This window comes from Camarhynchus parvulus, chromosome 3 (assembly GCF_901933205.1).
Source record: "Camarhynchus parvulus chromosome 3, STF_HiC, whole genome shotgun sequence".
Classification (NCBI taxonomy): Eukaryota; Metazoa; Chordata; class Aves; order Passeriformes; family Thraupidae; genus Camarhynchus; species Camarhynchus parvulus.
In genome coordinates, this window is record NC_044573.1 from 25,327,782 (window position 1) to 25,341,117 (window position 13,336).

Genomic DNA, 13,336 nt, shown 5'->3' on the forward strand with positions numbered 1-13,336 from the left:
ATCAATGTGCTTGAGTCTTGTGAAGAAGTGACTTGAATTTCTGTGTTTAGTTCCACACGCAGGTCCCAGAGGAATTGTGTGTGGCTGTAAGATCACACACTGCATGCATTCACACTGGAGTGATGGTGATATTTACAGAAGCATCAAAGTTCACAGCTGTCTGTCCTTTCATAGATAATCAATAAATCATACGTCAGCTCTGGTGATTGTGCATGTCAAGTAACAAACAAGTCATCAGCATCTAAGCTCTTAAAGATGGTGCATTGCTTTTGTAGTGGAAATCTGCTCTTTCTAAAAGAAGGAAATGGGAGGAGGGAAGAAATTCCATCACTTGCTGCTATTTCTGACTTTGGTCAGGAAATGCAAAATGTTTATGGATAAGAACAGATCCCTCACAAGTAAAAGAAAAATAAAAATCTGCATGATCTCTAAACTGCCCTACTTGTCACCAGCTGACAGATCTGAAAAATGAAAATCACTTTTGACATTTACTGATTTTATGCTACCAGATGGTGCATGGCACTTCCAGACCAATGTGATGGGGAAGATAGGAATGGATGGAAAACAAAGCAGATCGTAATTGTAAGCATCCTCTTTTATAATTCTGACCATTTGCCACTTCATAAATTAACCAATCTGATTTCTGATGTATGGTTCTAACCCTACTGATAAAGTCAGACTAGAATAAACAGATGCTGGTCTGCATCCCAGATGAAAATAATGATTAAAAAAATAAACAGAATTCTGTGAGATTCTGGCATCAACTCTTTGCTTCCACTGGTTCCCTTCTGACACAAAGGTATTTATGGTCTAAATTAGTGTTAATGTTTTGCTGGGCTTTATTCATATTACTAAGTGGCTTTGCAATAAACAGCTAAAAGTGGAAAACATTACTATTTTATTTCCCAGACTATAATTTTCTGCAGCAATAGAAATGCATTAGTCCTGGCTTTGATTTCTCTTTTGCTAATAAGGGCATGTTTTAATGCATTTCTGAATCTACTATACTTCATCCTTCTGAGATAGTTCATTAACTTATTTCCGACTAATAAAACACAGGCAAATGCTGATGATCTGAGACCTGGAATTATACATAACATCAAGGAGCTCCCCTCAAGATGGCACTACTGAACTGCTTCACATACCTCTGAACCCTTATGTAATCTTGTTTATACAACATCAGGGTCATTTTAAAGCTAAGATCACACGATGCTAATTTGGCCAGTGATTTTCATTTTCATTTTGGCAAAATGCCTCCTTTTTGTCTAAGCACAGACATTTAAAGGCAGTATTTTTTGCAGGCTCTGTCAATAGACTTGTGGTCAGGGAATACTTGTTAAAAAATAGGCAGAATTATGGTTTTTGGTCTGCCTGAGAAACAATGGACCACTCTGAAATCTGCTACACAGACTTGTGTACATGAGATTTACAGGTCTCTTCTGTTGGTGGAGGCTCTGGATCTTCGCCTTAACATGTGAATTGAGAAGGTCATTACAAAGTAAGGGTGAGAATAAAAGGGATTTATTTTTCCAGAAGTTGTAAATAGAGGGAGTCCCAAGTCCCTGCACACTTCTATCTATCACCATTCACAAGGAGGAAAATTTGCCTTTCCATCACCCTATTAGAGTATCTTGAAAGTGTCATCAAAGAAGTCAGAGGTCATACAGCATCTAGACATGAAAGGCCTGGATTAATGTCATTATTTCTCTGATCATAAATTTGGTAAGAAACACACCTCAAACCTTCCTCTTGCTCTCCTGACTTTTGCATATCCACACAGTCTTCCAGACTGGAAGCTTCATTGCAAAGAAATTCGGGACTATGATCAGCAGAGGCAGTCTGTAGAAAATAGATGCCTTCCTTGGTATTTCCTTTTCTGACTTTCCACGGTTGTCCTCAAAATCCTTCTCTCTGAGAGGTCAGCTTTTTTTGACAATGTTGTAAAGAAATATTTTTCTGTAGGGAGTTCTCCAGAGAAACTATTAGTCTCTCCAACTAGATATTTCTATATAGTTTGGGAAAAGACATCAAGGAACACCTCACTGATCTGTATCAAAGAACTGTAGAAAGAAACTGAGAATATCAATGAACTGTAGGAAGAAACTGAGATAATATCATTTGCATTGGCAATCACTTTATAAACCACAGGAAAGAATCTAGTTATACTTCATTCAAATGTTGTAGGAGATTAAATGAAATTATCTTCATTGCAGGACCAAAGAACCTAGCTATGCTATGCCAAAACTATGCTCTGCCTTGAGTAGCTGATTCATCATAGTACAACCTCATCTGTGAACCTATGAATGATGTGAAACAATCTGAGTAACACAGAACTAGGAAAAAGGTTTTACACTGAAAGATGTGTAGCATCATACGCACATATTCAGTTCAAAATATCTTGTGCTTTGTAACTCTTAAATCTCTCCTCCATGAAGATGAAATCTGGGGTTTTATGCATTAAAAAATTATTAGATTTTTTCTTATTTTTTTTAAGCTGTAGCAATCTGCAAGAAATGTACAAATTTGTGTGTGCCCTCCCTTTTGCATGGCACTGATATAGCTTAATCTATGCTTAGCACAAAATTTATTCTATCCATATGAGACTTCTGGGATGAGACCCTGTGAAACCAAAACCTGATCTGCTTGGTTTGATAAGGTACATCACCTCTCCCTCAAAAATGTTGCCTTCCCAAAGGTGCAATTGCAGAGATCTCAAATTACTGTGAGAGGAGCTTCCTGTCTGTATGTGGTGTTACAACAAGAGATGGCCAAAACTCTTCACTAAAGGTGAACAGGGGCAAATTTTGCCTAGCATACCCTAAGCTGAAAAAGTCCAATTTAAATAAAGGTTCTTTAGACAACACTGGATATTTCTGCAAATGGTGTCATGCTGAAAAATAATAATTTAGCATGAGCTGTGACAGAGCAGTTGAGGGAAGTAAAACAAAGACAGCATGTAGGACCTCTGCCTTGAACAATGATACCTGAGAGAATCCATGAGAAGGGTTTGCCACCCAGGATGCTGGAGGGTTAAATTCTGTACTCAGTGAGAATCACTGCACAAAAGTACAAATCCCCAAATTAATACCATGGATTTCACTCTCCACATAATATAAAATGGTATTTTCAGAATCTAGTGAAGTTACTTGGGTATTATCCATTGTATGTTTAAGAGAAAGTTTGATTGATTGGTAAATCTAACAAACTTTTTTGGAAGATGGAGGAAGAAGTGCATATTGAACTTCATTTGCTTTATAGCAAAAGCCCAGACTCCAATCACAATGTTAAAAATGCACGTTATAATTTTTTGTAAAGGAAATCACCTGAATAAATCCTTTTGTCTTTCTCTTTCTATGAAACATTTCTGTTGCTTCCTGGGTCTTAATCCCAAGAGCCCATATTCATGTGCTGCACTTCATAACGTGGACCTTCTGACTGATTTATGTAAAACAACTTTGTAGAAATATTTCCGGAATTAAGATTCTATGTCTACTGCGGCTGAGCTGCAGGACATACTTTGCTGATTGATCACTCAGTGGTAGAATTATTATTGATTGCTGATGTTACTGTGTGCTCACAGTGTACTAAATGCTGTCCTTAGAAGGCACAGCCCCTTCTACAAAGTGTGATGGTTGGAAAAAGTATGGAAGGGGGGATGAAGGGTAAGGGAGGAAGACAGATCAAATGTGAAAATAAAGCTAGACACACTTCTAATTTTCCAGTACCTGCTTTTTCCTTTTGCTCTGACAGACAGGGAAACAATTGCAGAATGTTTCTGACTGTATGAAAGAATAACAGTTTCTAGGTATGCAGTAAGAAACTCAGAACCTCACCTTAAAAAATTACTTTCTGAAGGCGTCATTACTGTCTTAGAATGACAAAATTTTCACTCCCACTGATCTATACCTATTATATTTGTCTCCAGTTTTTTGGGGTTTTCTATCCTTTCTCTTCCCACTCTTCAGACTCCATTGCATGGCTATGATTTAGTAGCTTACTGAATGGTTCCTCCATGCATTTGGTAAATATTACTTAAAATTATTCCTGGATTTAAGGATAACAAAAAGTAAAAAAGCAGAGGAAGAAATAGTATAAAAGCAGAGAAAAAATAAGGTGTGAGTAAATCTTTGCATCTCAGCCAACTCGGCCTCTAAAAATTACTTTCTTTTAATATATTGAACAGTGTCTTTTGCTTAGGATGTGATAGCTGCCAGTGCAAGGTGCAAGAAAGTGAACATCTAACTGCTAAATCTGTCATATCCATTCATGTATGGAATGCCTCTACTTTCATCCTCTGCAGCAGTGCAATGTGAAGGAACGTTGTAGGAATTTCTGGTGAATGAGTGGACTTGCAAGAATGGATGTGGGCAACTAGTAGATGTATGATATGTCAGTTTGATTCTGATGAGAAAGCAATATTCTCATGTCCAAGCTGAAGTAAAAAAGGCACTACTAAGCTAGGCTTTCTCAGAGAAGCAACTCCACTGCTAGATGGAATCCAACCAATGCAAGCCTGCTTGCAGAGAGGTTGGCATCAAAACACAACAGCTGAAGTGTAGCAGATGGCTTGATCTGAAGGAGATGTAAACAGAGGCTGAATAACTAAGCATTGCATTCTGCAGATGTCAAAGTTTCCAGGCTGTATAAAGTTTAGTCCAAGTGCTCTCCTGAAAGCTCTTTTTGCTTTTGGCTACCTAAGTCCTGGACTCTACACACACTTTCTCTGTGTGATATCTTACAGGCATCTAAGATATCTGGTTTTCCAGCATGTGTTTGATGAGAAGTTGTCTCTGAAAGGCTCTAAAATGCAGAGGATTGTCGTTTCCCTGCTTCTTTTACATGGATCCAGCCAGCTCTGGGTGCTCTAGCGACTTCATACTCAGTAGCAAAGAAATACTGGGAAGGTGAGTAAAACACTGACATCAATACGGTTAAAGGATAGAGAAGTACAAGGGTGGAGTGGTTGATTCCAGTTTCCTGCAGATCAGGGAAGTAGCAAAATACCCTTTTCCTTCCCCTCACATTCTCAGCTTATTCTATAGGGCTTGCATATGGGGAAGGAGGTTTATGCCTACAGAATGGCAGAAAACCAGAAAGCAAGGCTGTGTGCAGCAATTGTCTGTGAGGCAAGTAGATTTCTAGTAGCCCTCCAAAGAAATACACAGACTTGAAAGCTGTGTGAGTCAGTCCTGATCTGTTCCTGCATATTCTGCCGCCTACTTCTTTTGTCATCTTCTCCCACTTGTGACTTGCACTTCTTTTCATATCACACTTCTGCTGAGAACAGGCTGCTACTTTGCAGATTGTAAGGACCATTCATCTCTTTCAATCTTCTCTTGAAACACTCTGCCATTGAAAAGAAAAATTGTGAGATCTCTTCACCAACAATAACTGGCCTGTGCATCATATTCTGCGAGTGAGATAGAGAGTTTTTCATTCTCAATGTGCTCTCCAGAGGGGGAACTTGATGCTGTGTACACAGCAGTATTTTCCAAAGTCAGGTAAGTCAAACTGCTAGGGCAGGTGTTTTGACTAATCTTCAAGGAAAGGACAGCAAATGGCAGTGCAGAGTGGAATAATAGCTCACAGGCTGAGCCACTCCCTGGAAACTGATACTAAGAAAGGTCTATGAGGAGAACACTGTTTCCTGGTTTATGAGTAGGGGAGAATGAAGTTCAATAGAAAAAATATTGTGAGGAAATGCACTCACATTTAAAGAATATGTCTAGTCTCTTGCTCTCCTCTTTAGTTAATTGCAATTGTTCTTAAAGGGTAAGTGTCATAAAGGATTTTTTGTCTCATTTCTACCTTTCTTTGCAGGAATTCCAACTTTATGCCCTCTTAACTTTGGGCTACTGCCAGCAAAGCAGCTTAATTAGAGTAATATGCCTGTCTCCAATTATCAGCAGTGCAATTCCATGCCTTCTACTGCTGCCTTGTAAAGGTCACCAAACGACATCTACAGTAATCCCTCCAGTTCCTGCTCAGCAGGAATCCTTCTCACCTCTGAAACAAGGATTTTTAGGTCATTCTTTGGACTCCTTTGGCTGTGTCTTTGGCATAAAGATGAAGGATATTAAAATCAGAATTGATTGCCCCCTGACACCGACTGAATAAAGCTAATCTCAATAGTGACTTTGGCTGATACAGATAATCTCAAACCATGCTATAAGGATATTTATGGTACTGAAAGAGGTGGACTTCATAGGAAGAACAAAAAAGGACTTTGTTTCAGCAAGCATTCAGATTGCAGTATTACCTAAGAGTAGGGGTTTTTTTCCCTTTGTCAACAAATCTAGAGGTAATCAACTTCAATCTGAGACAGAATGTCATAGTAAAAAGTAACCAGGAATAACATTGGCCAATTTGATGATTTTGCAGGTGAAATTACTATTAAAGCTGACAATTTAGTTCTGGCATGTGGAAAATATTTTGCTGTAATCTTGGGCACAGGCCACATGGAGAAATGAAAGTGTATATCTCTCTGAAAGTGTAATTGTGTGGAGTATACATGGACTGTGGGCTCACATCAGTTTTGGTTTTAAATTCAGATGCACAGGTAAACATTCCCAATTGTGAAGGACTTTCTTCCAGATAAATATTTTTAAATGCTAAAGTTTAAATGCTAAAGTTAAAGAAGTAAAACTGAGATCCAAACTGAAATTAACACTTTATGGTAAAACATGTTTTCAAAATTAGGTGCAAGTTCACATTCAACTATGGCTAAATGCCCCCCCTTCAAGAAAGGAGGAAGATAGTGATTTATATAATTAAAGAATGAATAGAGTTAAACAGAGACAGCCACTGACTGTAACTCTCTTTGAAGTTCTGGCTGTTTTCACACAAGGTGCCTGAATGCTCTGGTCACTGTCAAACCCAGTGCTTTTTCCTGAGCAGCCCATTTCACCTCCCTTTCCCCGAACGTGCCACGTCACTGAGACCTTGTCAGTACCCAGAAAGCCCAAGTGTTGCACTGATGGACTCAGCAGATTTGAGACACTGGTTTCTCAGACAACTCTGGGCTTAGTTTTGTCCTTTTGGACTCAGCAATCTCTTGCTTCTCTAGCTGTGTCTCCCACTGGACACCTTTCATTGCAAACTTTCTGTGTCTTCTGACATTGAATGAACACTCCAGTCTTCTGGTGCAAATTCAGTCCTTCTCAACTCCAAAGCACTCACTTAGGAGTGCTGCCCTATGGAGTGCTGCATACTCTCAGGCCTGATGCAGGGGAGATGCTGTGCATGGGAGCTACCAATGGGAACCCTGGGTTTGTACCAGCTTGTCAAAATTCCCCTTCCTTCTGCTGCTATGGAGTGAGTTCAGCACCAGACAATTGCTATGCTTTTCCTTAGGGATCTCATGCAGTGTTGCCTGTAGATATATACTTATGTACATATTGATATGTATCTCTTTACATACATAGTTATATATTTATATACATAGACATCTGTATGTGTAAGTAGAATTATACGATCCAGCTTGTTCAGATTCTTTTGGAGTAGATGCTGCTAGCATACTGTTTTCTAAGCTTCAAATGTGGCTATTTGCCATATGCAAGGAAAATGTTATGACTTTGTTTAATAAAACAAGGAAGAATTTCCAAGCTGGTCCAAAATAATCTAGGATCTGACCCTGGCCAAGATCAGATGCTTCAGAGAAAAATTTAAAGGATGCTACGGTATGTATTTCTGGAACAAACTCGTTAATTATATAAAATAAACCAAACTTAGCTGCCACAGTTACTGAGTGAATATTAACCATCCATTGTAAGAAGACAAAACATGAGTGGAGTCAGCTGTTACCACCCCGAGTGATGTATGGAGTGTGAGGAGGTCAGCACAGTCTCCAGCTCACTCCAAACTTTCTGCTTCTCACACAAACACATCATTTTCTTCAGTATGGCAGCAGGGACTGCACATCCTTGACACTAATTAAACTGTGGGGTTGTTTGTCTCAGCTGTTTACAACTGAAGTGTTCATATATATTCTCATAAATCTTGTTTGACTGGTTGCTTACCCAATTCTTCTCTGTGGTGTTTCTCAAACACAACAGTTATAGCCTTTGCTTTCAGTTTCTGAAGCTCTGCAGCAGGGGAGTTTCTATGCACTGACAATCAGATGCCAATATTTACAGTGTATAATGAACTCCAAAACATCCATGAGCTTACCCTCTGTTGGACAGCTTTCTTTCAATAGCCTTTAAAGAAAAATCATTGGTGTGGGATTCAGCTAGGAAAACGGGATTTCCTTCCTAGAGGCTCAGAAATGCCTTGGAGTCATATCCCTGGGGTTTCTTGTGAGACTTTTTCACTTTCTGTGAGCCTACAGTTTCCAACAGTGAGTGGGTTGTGCCAATCAAGCTTCAGTCTCTGCTTGTCAGATGTGTCACGGGACCTGACTGCCACCTAAAAGGGAATTGGCACATTTCTGCCAGGGATCCACTCCTCAGGGCTGACTTTTCCAGAGTTATAACTCATCACAAAACACATAACACAACCATAACACAACCATACCATCAACTACTCAGAAAGGCAGCTCAAACACCAAGTGTGGGGTCACTGAAAAGGGTGGTGAGACCTGACTGCGAACCTGCTGTGCTGGACTCTTCCTAGTTCCCACACATCCTTCACCTTGAGGGAGGGAAGGATAGAGAGAAGATAACACAGGTGGGTGCCTTTGATTTCCCTCTGGTCTGAAGTCCCTTTGCTAATGGGCAGCTCTGGACGTGTGGCCTGAAGAGACAATACTCCCACAGCCATTGTGTTTGGGGTTAGATAATGCTGAGTTGCACAGCTTTTGCTGTGCGTGTTTCTGCCGGGGGCTGCCAGAATCAGTGGCTCTGCATGTTGCTCCTGCACGCAGGCACTCAAGCATCTGCATTGCTGAATGCACACCATGCTAAGAAAGCGTTATTTAGAATTAATTTTTTTGCATGAATAACTATGAATATTAATTCAATTTTACTGAAAAAAATGTAAAAGTAAAATTAAACATGTGCCCGACTTAAAAAACAAAACCCCACAAAACCTGAAAAGCATCTTTGTGAGGTCTATTTAAATGTTTGGAGGCAATTCTGAGACAGGCATCTAAATATAGTCGAGTGATTCAAGAGTTACATTAGCCTACATGATACCAGCACTAACTTGTCTGGCAGACAGCCAAAGCTGCAGGGCCAGATTGAGAGCTGCTGGAAAGAGGACTTACTTGTCTTAAGGAAAGCTATGCCAGTTAATTTTATTATTTTACATGTATATTACATGACTAAAATATGTAGAGAAAGAACACAGGATATAACTACACATCAAAGGGTCTTCACTTCTGACTCACTGACATTCAAGTATTTTAAATGCTCTGCAAAACCCAATGAGTTTAGCTGAAAATTTTGCATAGAGCAAGTAGGATGCTTGTACAAATAAGTACTATATAGCAAAAATTCTCAGTATTGGAACACCTCTCCTATGAAGACAGGCTGAGAGAGCTGGGGTTGTTCAGCCTGGAGAAGAGATGGCTCCAGGAAGACCTAATAGCACCTCCCAGTACCTAAAGGAGGCTAAAAGAGATTTGGAGAGGGGCTTTTCACATGGGCAGGTAGTGATAGGACAAGAGGAAATGGCTTGAAACTGACAGAGGGAAGGTTTAGATTAGATATTCTATATTTAGGAAGAAATTCCTTACTGTGAGGATGGTAAGGCGCTGGAACATCCTGCACAAAGAAGTTGTGGATGCCCTATCCCTGGAAGTGTTTAAGGTTGGAGGGGACTCTGAGCTGCCTGGTGTAATAGGTGTCCCTGATATGGCAGGGGGATTGGAAAAAGGTGATCTTTAAGGTCCCTTCCAACCCAAACCATTCTGCGCTTCTGTTACACTATAAATAACTAGTTATGAATATAAATACTTATTAATATAAATAAGTATTTATGAACATTTTATGAAAAAGTGCAAGGGTATTCCAAGATATTCAGTTTATTAGAAGCAAAGACCTCTCCAGAAATGTTTACTGACAAAAGAAACTTCCTGAGTGACAATTTGTTTATGCCTTCCTTATAACCTATTTTTCCTCCTTATAAGTTACTATCCTTTATGGAATTGTGGGTGCTGAAGTTGCTCTTTCTGATCAGCAAAACATTCCTGACATCTGCAAGGTGATTCAAAATCTTTTCCCATTCCACCTCAGCTGTAATCAGATTTTTCAGCTTTTCTGAGACACTGGGAGTTTCAGCTCAAATGTTAAATCTAGTCTTGAAACACTAAATCCTGTCAACAGCAAAAGATTTCCCTCATTGCAACCCTATTCTTTTTGGTGAGCTGCATCACTGGGAAATGGCTTCAGCAGTCCTACTTCTGGCACTTCTGCAAAAGTGTTGGCAGTGCTGGGAAGACCTGGGCATGAGCTAGAGCAGGCTCCCAGGTTCTGGAGTGACTCAAGTGCAGGGTGAGCTTTGTGGCTGGCCACTGTGCCCGCTGGTATACCCAGCCAGTTATATGTAAGATAAGCCCTTAACATTTCTAATCCTGGGACCTTTGGATTTTATCCAAACCCTAGGTACCTTGCCTTGTTATGTTCTTAACTCCTATGCCAGCTTTGGATGCTTTCACATACCAGAGACTACCTTGTCTGTAATTGCTTTAATAAAAGTGCAGATGAAAATCAGTTAGAGCTGCATTACTGGTAGCAAATTAATTTCTCTTAGAAGCTATTACAGCTATCAACCCCAAATTATCCTCATCCCAGCTGGAGTGGTGCCTCTGTCAGCAATTCACCTTTTAAGATGTTCTTTTTTGGAATAAGACAAGAAAGAACCTAATTGTCCTTGGTTGTAATTTTTATTGCTGCATTTCTGGTGGATTATTTTGCTTAATATTACAACAGAGTAACTCAGCAGCTTTGTGTGAATCCAAGTAGCCATTTGGATTAGCATCACTGCCATGGAAAATGGAGGCAAATCCTCATGGTGGAGATTCAGCCCTTGGCTCATGCAGAATCTGACACAAGCACCAAGAAATGGTGATGTCTTTACTAAATTTTTGACAGGTTTTCAGCTTGAACTAGGTCAGTTGTGGCCACAGGTCTGGTATAGGATTCTGGATGCTGTGGTCCAGAAAAGTACTGGCAAGTACTGTGAGATACCCCAAGCATGTGAACTGCAGTCCCAGAAGCAGTTCATACTCCTCACTGACTGAATGCTTTCCCCACTGCTGCACAATCCCTATTCTGAGCTGGTCATGGAGGCTTTTGGTACAGGGGGAGCAATTTGGGTCTGAGGCAGCTCAGCAAGGCCATCCCCAGCCACCAGCAATGCAGAAGGCGGTTCCATTCCTCCCTCTTCCCTGTGGGTACATGAGGAATGGGTCTCAGTTCCCTATGGTGCTCATGGGTGCTGGCTGCAGAAATGCAGAGGGGCTTCCATTTCCAGTGAATGCTCAGCATATTCAGCACTTGAGGAGCTGTTAGAAACTTGAAGGTTTGGTTGCTAACACAGGACTTTTCAGGCACATGTCCTTCTTCTGCTTGTAGGGGTGAGAATCACTTGAAGAGCAAGAAGCGCAAGAGGGAGGACGCTGAGACTCAGGGACACCAACACCAGACTGAAAGGCTTCAGAGGTGCTTGGAGGTTGCAGGGTCTGTGTCTCACTGAGACGGGGAATAGGAACAGGAAACAAGATGTTGCTTTTTGGGGTCTGCATGATTTCAGTGCAAAACACCTCATTCACAGAACAGGATGGTTGTTTGAAGATAGGTAAAAATGGGGGCAAAAAGGCCCACTAGGTTGCACTTAACTAAGGAACCAACTAATAAGTTTGCTTTCTTTGGAATTAATTGTGTATTCCATTCCTGCAAGTCTTTCCACACTCAGGGTGAATGAAGCAGGCCATCAGTAACCCTGCTCTGTGTAGCAGTGACAGAAGCAGGGCTAGCAATGTGGAAGCTTAACTGTCTTAAATGTCCAGGAAAAATCAGGGAAGTTTAGTTTATGAGAGTCTGAACAAAGACAGTGTGGGAGCAGATTTTAATTTCCCCAGAATGTGGTCATTTCGATATAATTTTTTTCTTAAATCTGCTATGTTCTGTTCAGCAGTACCACGTGTGTTTTAATCCAGATCAGCTTTTTCAATGAGGTTATTCTCAAAATGATGGTGTTATGTGACCCATGGCTACTAATTTCCATATCTAATTATTCAGTTTGCAACTAAATAAATAGGCTTTCTTTCAGCATAATCTTATCTTATAAATTGAATTATAATCAGCATCCTTGGCCTGTCTGATCTTTGGAGCCCTTTGAGCTACAACAGTTAAAATACATCAACTTCTGTCACACCAGAGAGCCATGTAGCTAACATCTAATTTATCTGCTTTTAACTCTTCAACCCAACTTCATGCTTACAGTTTTGAGAGGAGCCATTCTTTTGGAACAATCTCAGTCATCCTTGTAACATAGTATCAACCCCTTCTAACCACTCCACTACTATACTCTTATGCTTTCCTGTTACCACTTAAAATGTGGCATTTTAAAACCATACCCTACTTATATACCAATACAATCTTTGTGAAATATTACTCTGCAAAATGTCCCATTGTTAGCAAGAACTTGAAACTGAGATGCTAATTTAGGATCTTAGCCTAAGGTATTAGCACTTGTCTTAATATACAAAACTTTTGATGCATTGTTTTACAGGTATTACCAGTATTTTTCTGTCACCTGTGGCAGGCTCTTACCCTGCCTAAATATGGATATTAGAAGAAAGATGGATGATATTAGGAAAAATACTTCAGGAAGTGCATCTTAGCTGCACTGACTCAGTTCATCTCTTGTGACTATCCCTATGCAGACTTCAGGGTTACTGCTTACCCTTCTGATCAATTCAGATATTTGCCTACATCCAGGTGAGACGAATTGAGACCTAAGACATTATTCAGTTATGAAACACCCAAATTCAGCCCAGATTTCAAACTCAAGATCTTTTCAACCCTTGTCCTGACAGTGACAACAGAAACTCTGTCCAAATTGTTCTTCAGCTGTGCCTGTGCAGGGGTGGTTATGGTCTTAGAGATTCCACAGAGTCTAGTGGCTAAATAAGGTTTTAGAAGCCTACCTCTATCTATCTATCTATCTATCTATCTATCTATCTATCTATCTATCTATCTATCTATCTATCTATCTATCTATCTATCTATCTATCTATCTGTCTATCTATCTATCTGTCTATCTATCTATCTATCTATCTAATCTATCCATCTATCTTATATATATATATATATATATATATATGCTATGCATAATATAAGTAATAGATGCATAATAGTAATGCCCTTGGTGATACATGAGACAAAGCAGA